The following is a 15,787-nucleotide window of genomic DNA, read 5'->3' on the forward strand; positions in this document are numbered from 1 at the left end:
CCAACTTAAGAGAGGCCATAGGCCTAACTAACTGGGACAAAGTCCTCAAAAATACAGCCACAAAATGGGATATCTTTAAAAACATCCTAAAATCTCATTGTGAGAGGTACATACCGTATGGGAATAAAAGGTTAAGGAACAAAAAGAAACAAATGTGGATAAATAGAACTGTAAAGAAAGCAATAAATGACAAACAGAAAGCATATAAAACACTAAAACAGGAGGGTAGCACGGAAGCACTGAAAAACTATAAGAAAAAAAATAAAACATGTAAAAAACAAATAAAAGCGGCCAAACTAGAGACCGAGAGATTAATTGCCAAAGAGAGTAAAACTAACCCTAAAATGTTCTTCAATTATATAAATGTTAAAAAGTATAAATCTGAAGGTGTCGGCCCTTTAAAGAGTAATGAGGGGGGAGTCGCAGAGAGAGCGATGAGGAGAAAGCAAAGCTGTTAAATATTTTTTTCTCCAATGTATTCACTGAGGAAAATAAATTGTCAGATGACATGCAGAATGCAAAAATAAATTCCCCATTAAAAGTGTCCTGTCTGACCCAGGAAGAAGTACAACAGCGACTTAAAAAGATTAAAATAGACAAATCGCCAGGACCGGATGACATACACCCCCGTATCCTAAAGGAATTAAGTAATGTCATAGCCAGACCCTTATTTCTGATATTTGCGGACTCTATACTGACAGGGAATGTCCCACAGGATTGGCGCATGGCATATGTGGTGCCAATATTCAAAAAGGGTCCAAAAACAGAGCCTGGAAACTATAGGCCGGTAAGTTTAACATCTGTTGTGGGTAAACTGTTTGAAGGTTTTCTGAGAGATGCTATATTAGAGCATCTCAACGGAAATAAGCAAATAACGCCATATCAGCATGGCTTCGTGAGGGATCGGTCATGTCAAACTAATGTAATCAGTTTCTATGAGGAGGTAAGTTGTAGACTTGACAGCGGCGAATCAATGGATGTCGTGTATCTGGACTTCTCCAAAGCATTTGACACTGTACCACATAAAAGGTTAGTATATAAAATGAGAATGCTCGGACTGGGAGAAAGCATCTGTAAGTGGTTAAGTAACTGGCTGAGGGATAGAAAACAGAGGGTGGTTATTAACGGTACACACTCAGATTGGGTCACTGTCACTAGTGGGGTACCTCAGGGGTCAGTATTGGGCCCTATTCTCTTCAATATATTTATTAATGATCTTGTAGAAGGCTTGCATAGTAAAGTATCAATTTTCGCAGATGACACTAAACTGTGTAAAGTAATTTACACTGAAGAGGACAGTATACAGGGAGTGCAGAATTATTAGGCAAGTTGTATTTTTGAGGATTAATTTTATTATTGAACAACAACCATGTTCTCAATGAACCCAAAAAACTCATTAATATCAAAGCTGAATATTTTTGGAAGTAGTTTTTATTTTGTTTTTAGTTTTAGCTATTTTAGGGGGATATCTGTGTGTGCAGGTGACTATTACTGTGCATAATTATTAGGCAACTTAACAAAAAACAAATATATACCCATTTCAATTATTTATTTTTACCAGTGAAACCAATATAACATCTCAACATTCACAAATATACATTTCTGACATTCAAAAACAAAACAAAACAAATCAGTGACCAATATAGCCACCTTTCTTTGCAAGGACACTCAAAAGCCTGCCATCCATGGATTCTGTCAGTGTTTTGATCTGTTCACCATCAACATTGCGTGCAGCAGCAACCACAGCCTCCCAGACACTGTTCAGAGAGGTGTACTGTTTTCCCTCCTTGTAAATCTCACATTTGATGATGGACCACAGGTTCTCAATGGGGTTCAGATCAGGTGAACAAGGAGGCCATGTCATTAGATTTTCTTCTTTTATACCCTTTCTTGCCAGCCACGCTGTGGAGTACTTGGACGCGTTTGATGGAGCATTGTCCTGCATGAAAATCATGTTTTTCTTGAAGGATGCAGACTTCTTCCTGTACCACTGCTTGAAGAAGGTGTCTTCCAGAAACTGGCAGTAGGACTGGGAGTTGAGCTTGACTCCATCCTCAACCCGAAAAGGCCCCACAAGCTCATCTTTGATGATACCAGCCCAAACCAGTACTCCACCTCCACCTTGCTGGCGTCTGAGTCGGACTGGAGCTCTCTGCCCTTTACCAATCCAGCCACGGGCCCATCCATCTGGCCCATCAAGACTCACTCTCATTTCATCAGTCATAAAACCTTAGAAAAATCAGTCTTGAGATATTTCTTGGCCCAGTCTTGACGTTTCAGCTTGTGTGTCTTGTTCAGTGGTGGTCGTCTTTCAGCCTTTCTTACCTTGGCCATGTCTCTGAGTATTGCACACCTTGTGCTTTTGGGCACTCCAGTGATGTTGCAGCTCTGAAATATGGCCAAACTAATGGCAAGTGGCATCTTGGCAGCTGCACGCTTGACTTTTCTCAGTTCATGGGCAGTTATTTTTCCACACGCTTCTTGCGACCCTGTTGACTATTTTGAATGAAACGCTTGATTGTTCGATGATCACGCTTCAGAAGCTTTGCAATTTTAAGAGTGCTGCATCCCTCTGCAAGATATCTCACTATTTTTGACTTTTCTGAGCCTGTCAAGTCCTTCTTTTGACCCATTTTGCCAAAGGAAAGGAAGTTGCCTAATAATTATGCACACCTGATATAGGGTGTTGATGTCATTAGACCACACCCCTTCTCATTACAGAGATGCACATCACCTAATATGCTTAATTGGTAGTAGGCTTTCGAGCCTATACAGCTTGGAGTAAGACAACATGCATAAAGAGGATGATGTGGTCAAAATATTCATTTGCCTAATAATTCTGCACGCAGTGTACTGTGTATATATACTACAGAGGACAGTATACTGTATATATACTACAGAGGACAGTATACTGTATATATACACTACAGAGGGCAGTATACTACTACAGAGGGATCTGGATAGACTGCAGGCTTGGGCAGATAAGTGGCAGATGAGGTTTAACACTGACAAATGTAAAGTTATGCACATGGGAAGGAAAAATGCAAGTCACCCGTACATACTAAATGATAAAACACTTGGTAACACTGACATGGAAAAGGATCTAGGAATTTTAATAATCAGCAAACTAAGCTGCAAAAACCAGTGTCAGGCAGCTGCTGCCAAGGCCAATAAGATAATGGGTTGCATCAAAAGGAGCATAGATGCCCGTGATAAGAACATAGTCCTACCACTTTACAAATCGCTAGTCAGACCACACATGGAGTACTGTGTACAGTTCTGGGCTCCTGTAAACAAGGCAGACATAGCATAGCTGGAGAAGGTCCAGAGGAGGGCAACTAAAGTAATAACTGGAATAGGGCAACTACAGTACCCTGAAAGATTATCAACATTAGGGTTATTCACTTTAGAAAAAAGACGACTGAGGGGAGATCTAATTACTATGTATAAATATATCCGGGGTCAGTACAGAGATCTATCCCATCATCTATTTATCCCCAGGACTGTGACGAGGGGACATCCTCTGCGTCTGGAGGAAAGAAGGTTTGTACACAAACATAGAAAAGGGTTCTTTACGGTAAGAGCAGTGAGACTATGGAGCTCTCTGCCTGAGGAGGTGGTGATGGTGAGTACAATAAAGGAATTCAAGAGGGGCCTGGATGTATTTCTGGAGCTTAATAATATTACAGGCTATAGCTACTAGAGAGGAGTTGTTGATCCAGGGAGTTAGTCTGATAGCCTGATTGGAGTTGGGAAGGAATTTTTTATTCCCCTAAATTGGAGAAAATTGGCTTCTACCTCACAGGTTTTTTGCCTTCCTCTGGATCAACTTGCAGGATGACAGGCCGAACTGGATGGACAAATGTCTTTTTTCGGCCTTATGTACTATGTTACTATGTTACTAAAATTCATCGAAATCTGAAAAGAATCCCTCTAAGGGTATGTCCACCCGGAGGGTATACTCCACGGATGTTCTGCTGTGAAATTGCAGGGTAAGATCCACAGTATTCACAGTAGTAGCAAAGTGGATGAAATTTACACCGGTCTCATCTACTTTATCAGGGAGGGGGGTGTCCTTTCTGTGGCAGCTCTCTCTTGGAACTATCACAGCTTCCCGCAGTAGATCTCACTGGTGGCGGTTGAAGGCTTGAATTAAGCGTGTGCGACCACCTTGAGAGATGTTACTGAGGTGGACAGAGAAATAAGGAAAGGAACAAACAGCAGGTGGCGCTATACAGATATATTTTATTCAAAAACTCTGTGACTATACAAAATTTTTAATTACATGTTAATAGAACTGTTTTCAGATTCAGGTGCTGGTTTGGAAAATATTTTTTATGAAGGGGATTGTATAGATGGGTGGGTATCATAAATAGTTATTTCTTGTGGCCCCAAGGAACTACTGGCCAACATCAGTCTGCTGATTGGGTTACAAAACAACAAATACTATGTTACAGAAAAAATACAAATTTTTTTGTTAAAAAAAATTAAAGTTCTATAAAAGATTATTGCCTATAACATTTTCCCCTCTTGGATATTATACCGTGCAATGCTGGCTGCATTCTCCGAACGCTCCCTCCCACAATGCAAATATTGAGTGTGAGTTAATATCTACCCAGCTGTGCAAAAAACAGCAGAATGAAGATCGACTGCAAGATTAGTGACAGCACCACCTCTATGTGGGCAGCCTGACATGACATACAGTAGACAGCAGGTATTGCTGTAAGGTGTACTGGTGTAAAGATCTCAATATTGAGGGATGATGACTCATCACAGTCATATACATAGTTCTTTTTTTAGTTAGAAGGACCTGACAAAAATAATCTTCTCACCAGAGGTCCCAGTGATCACTGGCATCTGTGGGTGAACTTAGCAAAAAGAGTTCAATTTCCCTGCAGCACCCCCACAGGTGAAATGAAGTATTACATGGTACCTATTAAAACCAATAGGGGGGGGGGGGGGGTACCTATTAAAACCATAGGGGGGTCACGTGGGACGCCGGGCATGAGGTCCACTGCGGCGTCCTTGTTGCCCGGCAACGACGTTGGTGTCCTCCCCCCTGCAGTCACGAGGCCCGACTGCCTCTCAGGCTCCCTTCCCAGGCTCCGGTGTGCGCAGCGTCCTGTTGCTCGGCAACGGCGCTGGCGTCCCCCCTCCCCTGTTGTCTCGTGGCCGGCTGTCTCTCAGGCTCTCGGGCCCGGTCTGCGCGGCGTCCCTGTTGCATGAACAAACAGGTCACCAGAAGTAGCGACCGTATACAGGACAACCAGTGTAATTAAGATGCCAACATTTTGTAGGTCTTTTTTTTGCTCGCCGGCAGGGAAGGGTGCTACCTTGAACAAAAAAAAAAATATAATAATTAAATAAAATATTTTTTCACAATATAAGATAATCTACAAATAAATTAACCCTTCACAATGCACGGTAGCAATCCACGCTACCCTCCGCATCAGGTCCTACAATACAATAAACTCATTAAAACAACACCACGTCCGCTTGCCATACATCAGGCCTCTCGTTGATGCAGGTCTTCATAAGCCCCCCAGCAATTTCCATTATATCACAGGGACATACAGGGATCCCTGGGTCATGGGTCTATAAATGGCGCAGTCCAGGGACATTAACGTGCCCCCACCCTCACGATACTGATTATTTTGCAGACCCTGGGTACTCTGCTGTTCTAGCCACATTCCGTCAGCCAAGGTTTTTCTCAAACAGTTCCGTCCGAGTCGACCGCCGCCTATTCCACTCTGCTACATCTGCGGACGTTTCGGTAAATACTTCTTTTTCAGTCACCGTGTCTGTCACCAATCACGCTGCAGGTTCGCATCAATGTCATACCACAATGTTCATTGCCGGTTTCTTCACGTTCACGTATGTCATCATGTTGTTCTCTTGTGACGCTTCAGGCTCACTTCATATTGTACCATTGCTGTGGCCTGTTCCGTTTTAGGCTTACGTATTAATTATTACCATCTGTTGCCCGTGACGCCACAGGCTTACGTTTTACCATGCCATGTCTGTTGCCTGTCACGCTCCAGGCTTACGTATTATTTGCCATTTTGTGCCTGTTACGTTTCAGGCTTACGTTTATAAATATACCATGACTGTTGCATGTTACGTCCCATGCTTACGTTTCTTGATTTATCATCTGTTGCCCGTTACGTTCCGGGCTCACGTTATACCATACCATGTCTGTTGCCTGTTACGTTTCAGGCTTACATTTTATTTTTTGTAATCTGTTGCCTGTTACGTTTCAGGCTTACGTTTCTAAATATACCATGACTGTTGCCTGTTACGTTTCAGGCTTACGTTTCTAATATATCATGACTGTTGCCTGTTACGTTTCAGGCTTACGTTTCTCATATATCATGACTGTTGCCTGTTACGTTTCAGGCTTACGTTTTAAATTATCATCTGTTGCCCGTTACGCTTCGGGCTTACGTTCATAGCATACCATGTCTGTTGCCTGTTAAGTTTCAGGTTTACGTTTTCTTTTTCTGTTGCCTATTACACTTCGGGCTTATGTTTACAACTTTTCATGACTATGGCCTATTACGTCCGGCCTTACGTTTTCTTTTATCTCATCTGGTGCCTGTAACGCTTAAAATTTCACGTTTTATTATTTCATCTCTGTTACCTGTTACGTCTCAGGTTCACGCTGTTTAATTACTATTTCTGTCGCCTGTCATGTTTTCAGACTTGAATCCATGTTCTTTTTCTCCGGTACAATTTTAGGTTTGATGTTCAATTTTTTATGTTTTTTCAAACTCCCTGTCGGAGGCCACGTCCTTGTAGCTTCTTACGTCATTTCACGCTTCAGTCTGGCCAGGTCCTCCACAGTAGCGCCTGTTTTAGAGCGCTAGGCACTCGCCCACTCTAGTTCTCCTTTTACCACCATTCACGGCTCGGGTGTCGCTTTCACAATGCAGGGCCTCCAGCTCAGCTATTAATTTTTTGTTTGTCACCTCACAGCTGCAGTATGTTGCATATTTCAAACATCGAGAAAGCCCTATAGATTCCTGAAACACCCGCATCCGAGCGGCCCAGCTCCTCATCACTAAGGAGTTGGACAATTGTGAAGTTAATTGCGGAACTTAACAGGAGAGGGATCCAACACCCTGCTTCCGCCCGAAAGGCAGAACTATATAGACTGCTGATGGCTGAACCAGCAGCCCCGGACTTTGAGCAAGTCTCCATGTCCACTCTGCAAGTGTCTCTGACACAGCTGCATGCCATGATGAACACCATTGCCTCCTCAGTTTCGGACGTGCAGTCCAGACTCCTGGCTGTCGAGTCCTACCAGGGGCTGGCATCCGACCGGTCCGCTTCACCTTTGCCTGTAGCCTCCACTTTTTGGCCCGTTCCCCCAGGTAGGGTCCTATGCGCACCTGAGGTAGCTCCCTCGCATTTCATCCCTAGCAACATCAAAAAGGACATTTTAGAGGGTAAAGACGTCAATCTGGCGTCCATCCTGATAGCTACCCACGACACGGTAGATAGCAAAACTATAGCTTGCGGCGACGTGTCCATCGTCCTTAAGGCCAGGGATCCCCGCCTAAACAAGAAATTAACCATCACGGAGTTCGTCCTCGCGTTTAGTTTATTCAGGGATGTCATCTGCTTTGTCCATCCTGAGAGGCGGGAGGAGTTGGACACGTACCTTTACAGGGTCACGGACTTGGGCCACAAGTACGGTGGGCAGGCGTTCTACGATTACCATCGCTCTTTTTCAGCCAAAGCCGCCGCCGCACTGGTCCAATTCCAGCATATCACAAACTGGGCTGCAATGGACATGGAGCTGTTTTGCCGGCACTTTGCAGGGCTCAAGGCCTCGGCATGTGCCTCTTGCCAATCTATTGCCCACTCCGCAGATTGGTGCCCCAATGCAGGTCCCTCCACGTCCCAGGGCAGATCTCTTCCCAGTAGTTCCGGGTCCCTACAACGATCTGGCCCGACCACGGATAAGCTAGGGCGGCCCATAGTTTTCCTTCAACCAGAATGCCTGTTACTATAACAAATGTAGGGCCCTCCACATTTGTGCAGTTTGTTTCAGGGCTCACCCCCAGATGGCTTGTCCTCAAAGGTCCTCCAGGCCATCCTGACTAACTGGGGTCTACTTGGATTTACTAGCATCCCTTCTGCATAACCATCACAACCCGCAGTTTGTGCGATTCCTGGTCTCCGGGTTCGCTACAGGCTTTCATACAGGTCTGGTAGCTCTTCCGCAATCCACTTGGGAGGGTCCCAACCTTCAATCAGCAACCAGGGATCCCGAGCCGGTGGGGACTCTAATTAAGTCAGAATTGGAGAAAGGGTTCCTCATCGGTCCTTTTTCCTTTGTTCCATTTGACCTCTGGAGAATAAACCCCATAGGTATTGTGTCAAAACAATTCACCAATAAAAAACGTTTAATTTATGACCTGTTTGCACCTCATGGCTCCAGCATTCCCAGCTTAAACTCCTTAGTCCCCTCCGAGGAGTTTTCCATGAGTTATTCCACCATAGACTAGGCCATTCAACTCATCCTTCAGGTAGGCCGGGGGGCATGGTTGGCCAAGGCGGACATCGCTGACGCCTTTAAATTGCTGCCCATCCATCCGCAGCTTTGGAGGTTCTATGGCATCAAGTGGCAGGACCAGTATTTCTTTGCAAATCGCCTGACTTTCGGGTCCAAGAGCAGCCCCTGGCTGTTCGACCAGTTTGCGCAGGCTTTGCACTGGATCCTGGTCAACCACTGCGACTGTCCGCTGGTCATCCATTACCTGGATGACTTTCTTTTAATAAAAAGGCCAGATTGCAAGCCGAGCAAGCTCCAGGCTCTGCTCCAGCTGTTTGCAAACCTCAATGTACCGGTGGCGCCCTCAAAAATAGAAGGCCCCGCAATGGTAATCACCTTCCTGGGCATAATCTTGGACACAGGGAAGATGGAGGCTAGGTTACCAGCTGAGAAGCTCGCAAAGATCAAGGAGGCTATCTCAAAGGCAGCAGGCAGTAGGACGTGCGTCAAGGTAGAGTTGCAGTCCCTACTAGGAATGCTCAATTTCGCTACCAGAGTCATGCCCCAAGGTAGGGCCTTCATGTCCAGGCTCCTGCAGCTACTTCCCTCAGCTCCCGAGCAAGACAGCCTCATCACCTTAGATGCCCAAGCCATGGCCGACCTGGCCATGTGGAGGGACTTCATGGCCGAATGGAATGGAGTCTCCATGTTTGTTCCGCAAATAGGGCCAGCATCCACATTGATTTTCTCGGACACCGCCGCCTCCGGGGGTTTTGCGGCAATCTGTGGAAACCAATGGTTTGCGGGCGCCTGGCCATCGGAGGTTTCATCGGCCAGAGCCACGTTGAAATCATCCCCCTTGTTGGAGTTCTATCCAATCGTGGCAGCGGCCCAGGTTTGGGGTAGTCAATGGGCCAACTCTTCCGTGGCGTTCGTCACCGACAACCAGACGGTGGTGGACATCATCGCCAAGGGCAGATCACAGTCTCCCCAGATCATGTCTTTTGTCCGCAGGCTGGTCTGGCTCTCGCTGCAATCTAACTTCCATGTATCATGTAGGCACATTCAGGGAATACGTAATGTGGCCGCAGACGCTTTGTCCCGTTTTAATTTTAAAACTTTCTTCCAGGTCATGCCAGAGGCAGACCGAGTGGGGCTACCTCCTCCGATGTATCAAACTCTCGTGATGGATTAAAATCTTTCATTTCTTCAGCAAAGTCTTTGATGCAGAAGTCTCTGTCTGTTAACACGGCCAGGAATTACAGAACCGCTTGGAACACCTTCAACAGTTTCACGTTCCTACATCCAAGAAAGGACACTGACAAGACCACTTACATCACAGCTTTCATAGCTTACTGTCATACTGATCTCAAACTATCCTTCAACACCATCAAGTTATACTTGGCCGGAGTCCAGCATTTCTCCATGTTGGAGGATCCAGAAAGTAGGTCGGTTTTCCTGTCCCAGGCAGTTAGGGCGACACTCAGGGGTGTTCGAGCAGGCAGCCTGTGTCAGGGGAATTATTTAGGAAACTTTCCACCTCCCTAGATGGTCTTCCTTTTGGGCTCCATTCCAGCACTGTCATCAAGGCTGCCATGTACCTTAGTTTCTATGGGTTCTTAAGACCCGGCGAATTCACCAGCATTTCGGCCAGGACTAAGGGTTTAACCAGGGGTCAGCTGGTATGGCACGACGACCATTTCTCACTATATCTCCTCACTTCCAAAACTTCTCAGGTGGGGCTACCAGTAGAGGTAAAGTATTATCAGTCCTCCAACGCATGGTGCCCAGTCCAAGTACTCAAGAGTTTGCTGGCAGTTCTGGGGGACTCCGCCCCGGACAGTCCTTTGCTCCCGTTCAAAGTCAGGGCCATCACGGCGTCCCAGTTCATTTCGCACATTCGTACTCTGGCATCGGGTTTGGGCCCCGACCCCAAGGTAATTTCAGGGCACTCTTTCCGTATTGGAGCGGCATCCGCTGCTTCAAAACATAACGTCCCCGGCCATGTTATTCGTAAAATGGGCCGCTGGCGCTCCTTATGTTTCGCACGTTACATACCGAACCCCCAGTCTGAGATATCTAAGGCTTTTCACAGTTTGGTGTTGTAATTTGGTCAGCTGCAATAAAGGTACTCTCTCCCCTACTTGGTTGTTTTTTGCCACCTTATAGGCCTACCCGCGGCATGGCTAAGGGCACCCCTCCAGCCATTTAGCTAGGGCAGGTAGACCTTTCTCTCTGTTAGGTACCGGTACTTCGAAGCACCAGCTCTCTTCCGTAGCCATGACCACAAATAGATTAAGGCTGACATGTCAGCCTGCATTTGTGGGAGGGGCGCAGGCACGCATAAAACAGAGGCACGCCCTCTCCACACTTGCTTGTGTTTCCGGTGCCCCACCCACCCTCCCCTTTTCTCTCCATATTCCTCAGGGTATGCCCCCTTATAGGCCTACCCGCGGCATGGCTAAGGGCACCCCTCCAGCCATTTAGCTAGGGCAGGTAGACCTTTCTCTCTGTTAGGTACCGGTACTTCGAAGCACCAGCTCTCTTCTGTAGCCATGACCACAAGTGTAATAAAAGCACATAACAGTGAGCAGGTTAGGCAATAGTGGTAGCACTACCACAGAACCAAGTGCACCGGCAGACCAGATGCAAAACCCAGAGAGCGGAGAGCCAATGAGCCCCGTTCTTCACAGAGCCCCTGGTGTTGGGGATGAAATGGACCGAGGGCTCACTGGTCGCACCTCCAGGAAGGTCCCTGTACATTTGGCCCCTACCTGCAAGGAACCACACTGGTGAAAGCACCAGCGGAACAGACAGCAGCAGAACTGGAACCCATACAAACACCGGACATGGAACAGACAACAAGACGAACGGGAACCAGCCCAAAAACAGATGCCTGGACCACAAGTGGGATGGAAGCATAGCGGTCTCAGGCAGAGCTGCACACAGACTAGATATACACACAGTAAAAATATAAAATGAAAGTCCTCCAATACGTTGTCTGGATACTTTGCCGCAGCAGGTCCCAATGGTGATGTGGGCTTAATTCACACTTAGTTCAATGCGTCTTGTAGGACCTCGCGATTATTAACAATTTTCAAGATAAAAACTCCAAGTCAGAACCATCCACCTCCGCGTATATGGGTAAAATATTGGTTTCCACAGACATCTTCCCCCGCCACTCGTTCCTGTGGAATATCAAAAATCACACCGATAGTGAAGTATCCGATATCATTAACCCCATGCACTCCTGGTATTATAGAGAAAAAAGACAATGCAACAGCACTCTGCAAACCAGATAAAGTACAATAATGCCATAGTCACAAAAAACATTCAAGTGCTAATGCTACGCTTATTTATAAAGTGAGATGCTTGGCAAATGCATTTTGTACAAAACCATTTGAGCCCGTCTGCCGAACGTCAAGGCGATCTCTGTAAGACGGGAACCTAACACTAAATACTACCTGTTCCCATAATGGCCACCATAAAATTCAGGAAGTCCATTACTTCCAGGGGATGCAGGTACCAACATGCATAATGTTTCTAGCCATGGCAGCGTGCACCTGCTCATTGGGATGTACTGACTAACACCCTTTTTTTTGCAGATTTACAGCGCTGGAGGTGTGGCACTCCAGCGAGTCATGCACTCCTGATTAGCCTGTCTGCCCCATAGGCTGATTTTAATTAGTTTTAGTATAAGGCCTCATGCACACGGCCGTTGTGCGGCCGTTCCGTACATTGGGGTCCGCAATTGCGGTCCCCAATGTACGGGCAACATTCGTGCAGAGGGCCGGACCCATTCAACTTGAATGGGTCCGTGGTATGTCCGCACCGCAAAAAAAATGACATGTAATTTTTTTTGCGGTGCGGAACCATGGAAAGAAACACCACGGAAGCACTCCGTAGTGCTTCTGGTGTTCCGTTCTATGACTCCGTTCCGCATCTCCGGAATTGCGGACCCATTCAAGTAAGTAGGTCCGCGTCCGTGATGCAGGGTGCACACGGCCGGCGGCCGTGGATTGCCGACCCGCCGTTTACCCAACGGCCGTGGGCATGAGGCCTAAAGCTATGGCCTGCTCTCACTACATTCATTGGAAACTGTCTGGCACCAGGAAAGGTATGGAGTGGGCTCGGCATACATGTTGGTACCTGCGTCCCCTGGAACTAATGGGGGCCGTTATGGCACCAAAAATGGTAAAAGGCAGAGTGGACCCAGCATGCATGTGGAACCAACACTTCCTGAATTTTATGGCGGCCATTATGGCGCATAACAGGTAGTATTTAGTGTTAGGTTCCCGTCTTACAGAGATCTCCTTGACGTTCAGCAGACGGGCTCAGATGGTTTTGTACAATATGCATTTGCCAAGCATCTCACTTTATTAGAAATAAGCATAGCATTAGCACTTGAATGTTTTTGTGACTACGGCATTATTGTACTTTATCTGGTTTGCAGAGTGCTGTTGCATTGTCTTTTTTCTCTAAGTTTCTAGCCATGGCAGCGTGCACCTGCGCATTGGGATGTGCTGACTAATCCCCTTTTTTTTTTGCAGACTCCTGGTATTATACTCACAAGCGCACTGGGGTATACAAGCACATCAGATGAAAGCCATCATTACGAGCTCCTCTTATTCTTTTCTTCCCATAGTCAATTCAGCAACGTATATATAAACAGATTTTTTTATTATGCTCACAAATGTCAGTAGTAGTATAGGCAAATCAAAAGAGATTAAACACAGCAGTCTTGTGCACGTCCCAACCCGGGTTTCACTCCAAGATTAGTCAGGGGCATATACCTCAATCATCCGCACAAGTGTTTAAATATCCACCCAGTTCCCCTCCCCCCTTTTTTTTCTCAAAAAATACTATTCTTAGATTGCCCGGACGTTGCCACTGGCAACCAGCATACATGGAGACAACCGCAGCCAGTACGCCAGAGCACAAACAACCCGTGTCACAACAGAAATGCATCCATACTAAGGCCATGTTCACACACAAGGCAGCAGCCAGCACGCATCACAGAACCAGCATGCATGGGGATACCCACAGCCAGTACACAAAGCGCATCAAGCCAGCCTACACGGCACTAGAGACATAAGCCACAGGGATGCAGACACGGGAGTACACAAACACAGGACACAGTTCACACACCACACCGCAGCCAGCATTCAGTCCCACGCAACCAGCATACACAGGTGTCAGCCTGCAGCCAGTACGCGAGGGAACCTGCAGCCATCCTGCATGGCAACAGTGATAAGAACTGCACAGAGAAGCAGACACGGGGAGAGCAAACATTCACAGGCAGCAGTTTGCAGCGTCCCACATATGTGTGTAAATGGGACACTTTAAACATCTGTATTTGCAATGTATGTTATTTCCTATTATCTGGCTGGCAATGTCATTACATCCATTCGCCCCTATGTGGTGCTGGCAGCACATAATACATATAGCTTGGGTGTGTCTAGACAGGAAGTTGGTCAGAGTTAGTTAGTTGGAGTGTGAGAGGAGGAGAAGCAAGTTCATGGAGGAGAGAGACAGGCCAAAGTCACCACGTAGCTATGTTCCTTTCCTCTGGGCCCTTATCATGCCTGGAGAATTCTACCACAGCAAAGTGGTATGTACAAAGATGCAGAGAGCCTAGCGAGGGTAACAGCTAAACTTAGCTCATAGACCTCATTAGCACAAGTGACCAGGAGTAGCTTTCCGAGTTTCTGGACACAAATGGACAGTTAATGCACAGAATTGTGTCACGGATGAATTTGCAGATAGCTGGAACTTAAATAAACAACCGACTGGCTTGATCCCAAACTAAGGAGCATATAGGTGAGCCCTTTAAAACCCTAAGATCTCTCCCTGACTGCTATGCACATGCAAGGGTCTCAATGGTAGACGATTGCATGCCCAAACCCTATAATAGTGAGGGGACACGACCACCGGCTCCCTGCACTTAATACGGACAGAGTCAGGGTCACCTAGAATTACGCCAGCAAGGAAACACAATAAAGGAAAAGACTTATCTGAGCAAACAGCAGCAGCATCCTCCAGCAGTGAACACTTCATCCAGGAAGTAGTATAAACTGCAAAGTGAGGCAGTATGGGAGGGAATATAAAGGAAGACGATTAGTCTAAATAAGTGACACCTGGCAGAAGGAAAGGAGATGACAAAGTGAAACCAAAACAAAGAACGTCAAAGAAGAGGTAGAGAAGAACGTCTGTCAGACCTTCTCACAGAACTGGCGGTGACAGTACCCCTCCCTCTATGGGTGGACTCTGGATACTCAGAGCCCACCTTCTAAGGATGAGACCTATGGAAAGCCCTGATGAGACGAGTGGCCTTAATGTCCGCCACTGGGACCCACATCCTCTCCTCAGGACCATAACCCTCCCAATGAACGAGGTACTGAAGAGAACAGCGGATAATGCAAGAATCCACAATCCTAGAGACCTGAAATTTAAGATTACCATCAACAAAAATCGGAGGAGGAGGCAAAGAGGAGGGTACAGTGGGTTGTACATAAGGTTTTAATAGGGACCTGTGAAAAACATTATGGATCTTCCAAGTCTGAGGAAGATCAAGACGGAAGGCAACGGGATTGATGACGGACAAGATCTTGTAAGGCCCAATAAACTTAGGACCCAACTTCCAGGAGGGAACCTTCAGTTTTATATTCTTTGTAGACAACCACACCAGATCACCCACATTCAGGTCCGGACCAGGCACACGTCTCTTATCCGCCACACGCTTATATCTCTCACTAATCCTCTTCAGATTACCCTGAATCTTTTGCCAAATAAATGACAAAGACAAGGAAAATCTCTCCTCATCAGGTAAACCAGAAGGCTCCTCTCCAGAGAATGTCCCAAACTGCGGATGAAACCCATATGCACCAAAAAATGGTGACTTATCAGAGGACTCCTGGCGACGGTTATTAAAAGCAAACTCAGCAAGGGACAAAAAAAGAATACCAATCCTCCTGATTCTCCACCAAAAAACAGCGCAGATATGTCTCCAGATTCTGATTGACGCGTTCGGTCTGACGATTCGACTGCGGGTGAAAAGCAGAAGAAAACGACAACCGAACGCCCAAGCGAGAACAGAAGACCTTCCAGAATCTGGAAACAAATTGCGTGCCCCTATCAGAAACGATGTCTGAAGGAAGGCCATGCAATTTAACAATTTGATCCATAAACGCTTGCGCCAGCGTCTTAGCATTGGGTAACCCAGGAAAGGGAATCGAATGCGCCATTTTGCTAAAACGGTCCACTACCACCAGAATCCCAGTCTTCCCC

The sequence above is a fragment of the Bufo bufo genome, chromosome 3 (genome assembly GCF_905171765.1).
Source record: "Bufo bufo chromosome 3, aBufBuf1.1, whole genome shotgun sequence".
NCBI classification, from domain to species: Eukaryota; Metazoa; Chordata; class Amphibia; order Anura; family Bufonidae; genus Bufo; species Bufo bufo.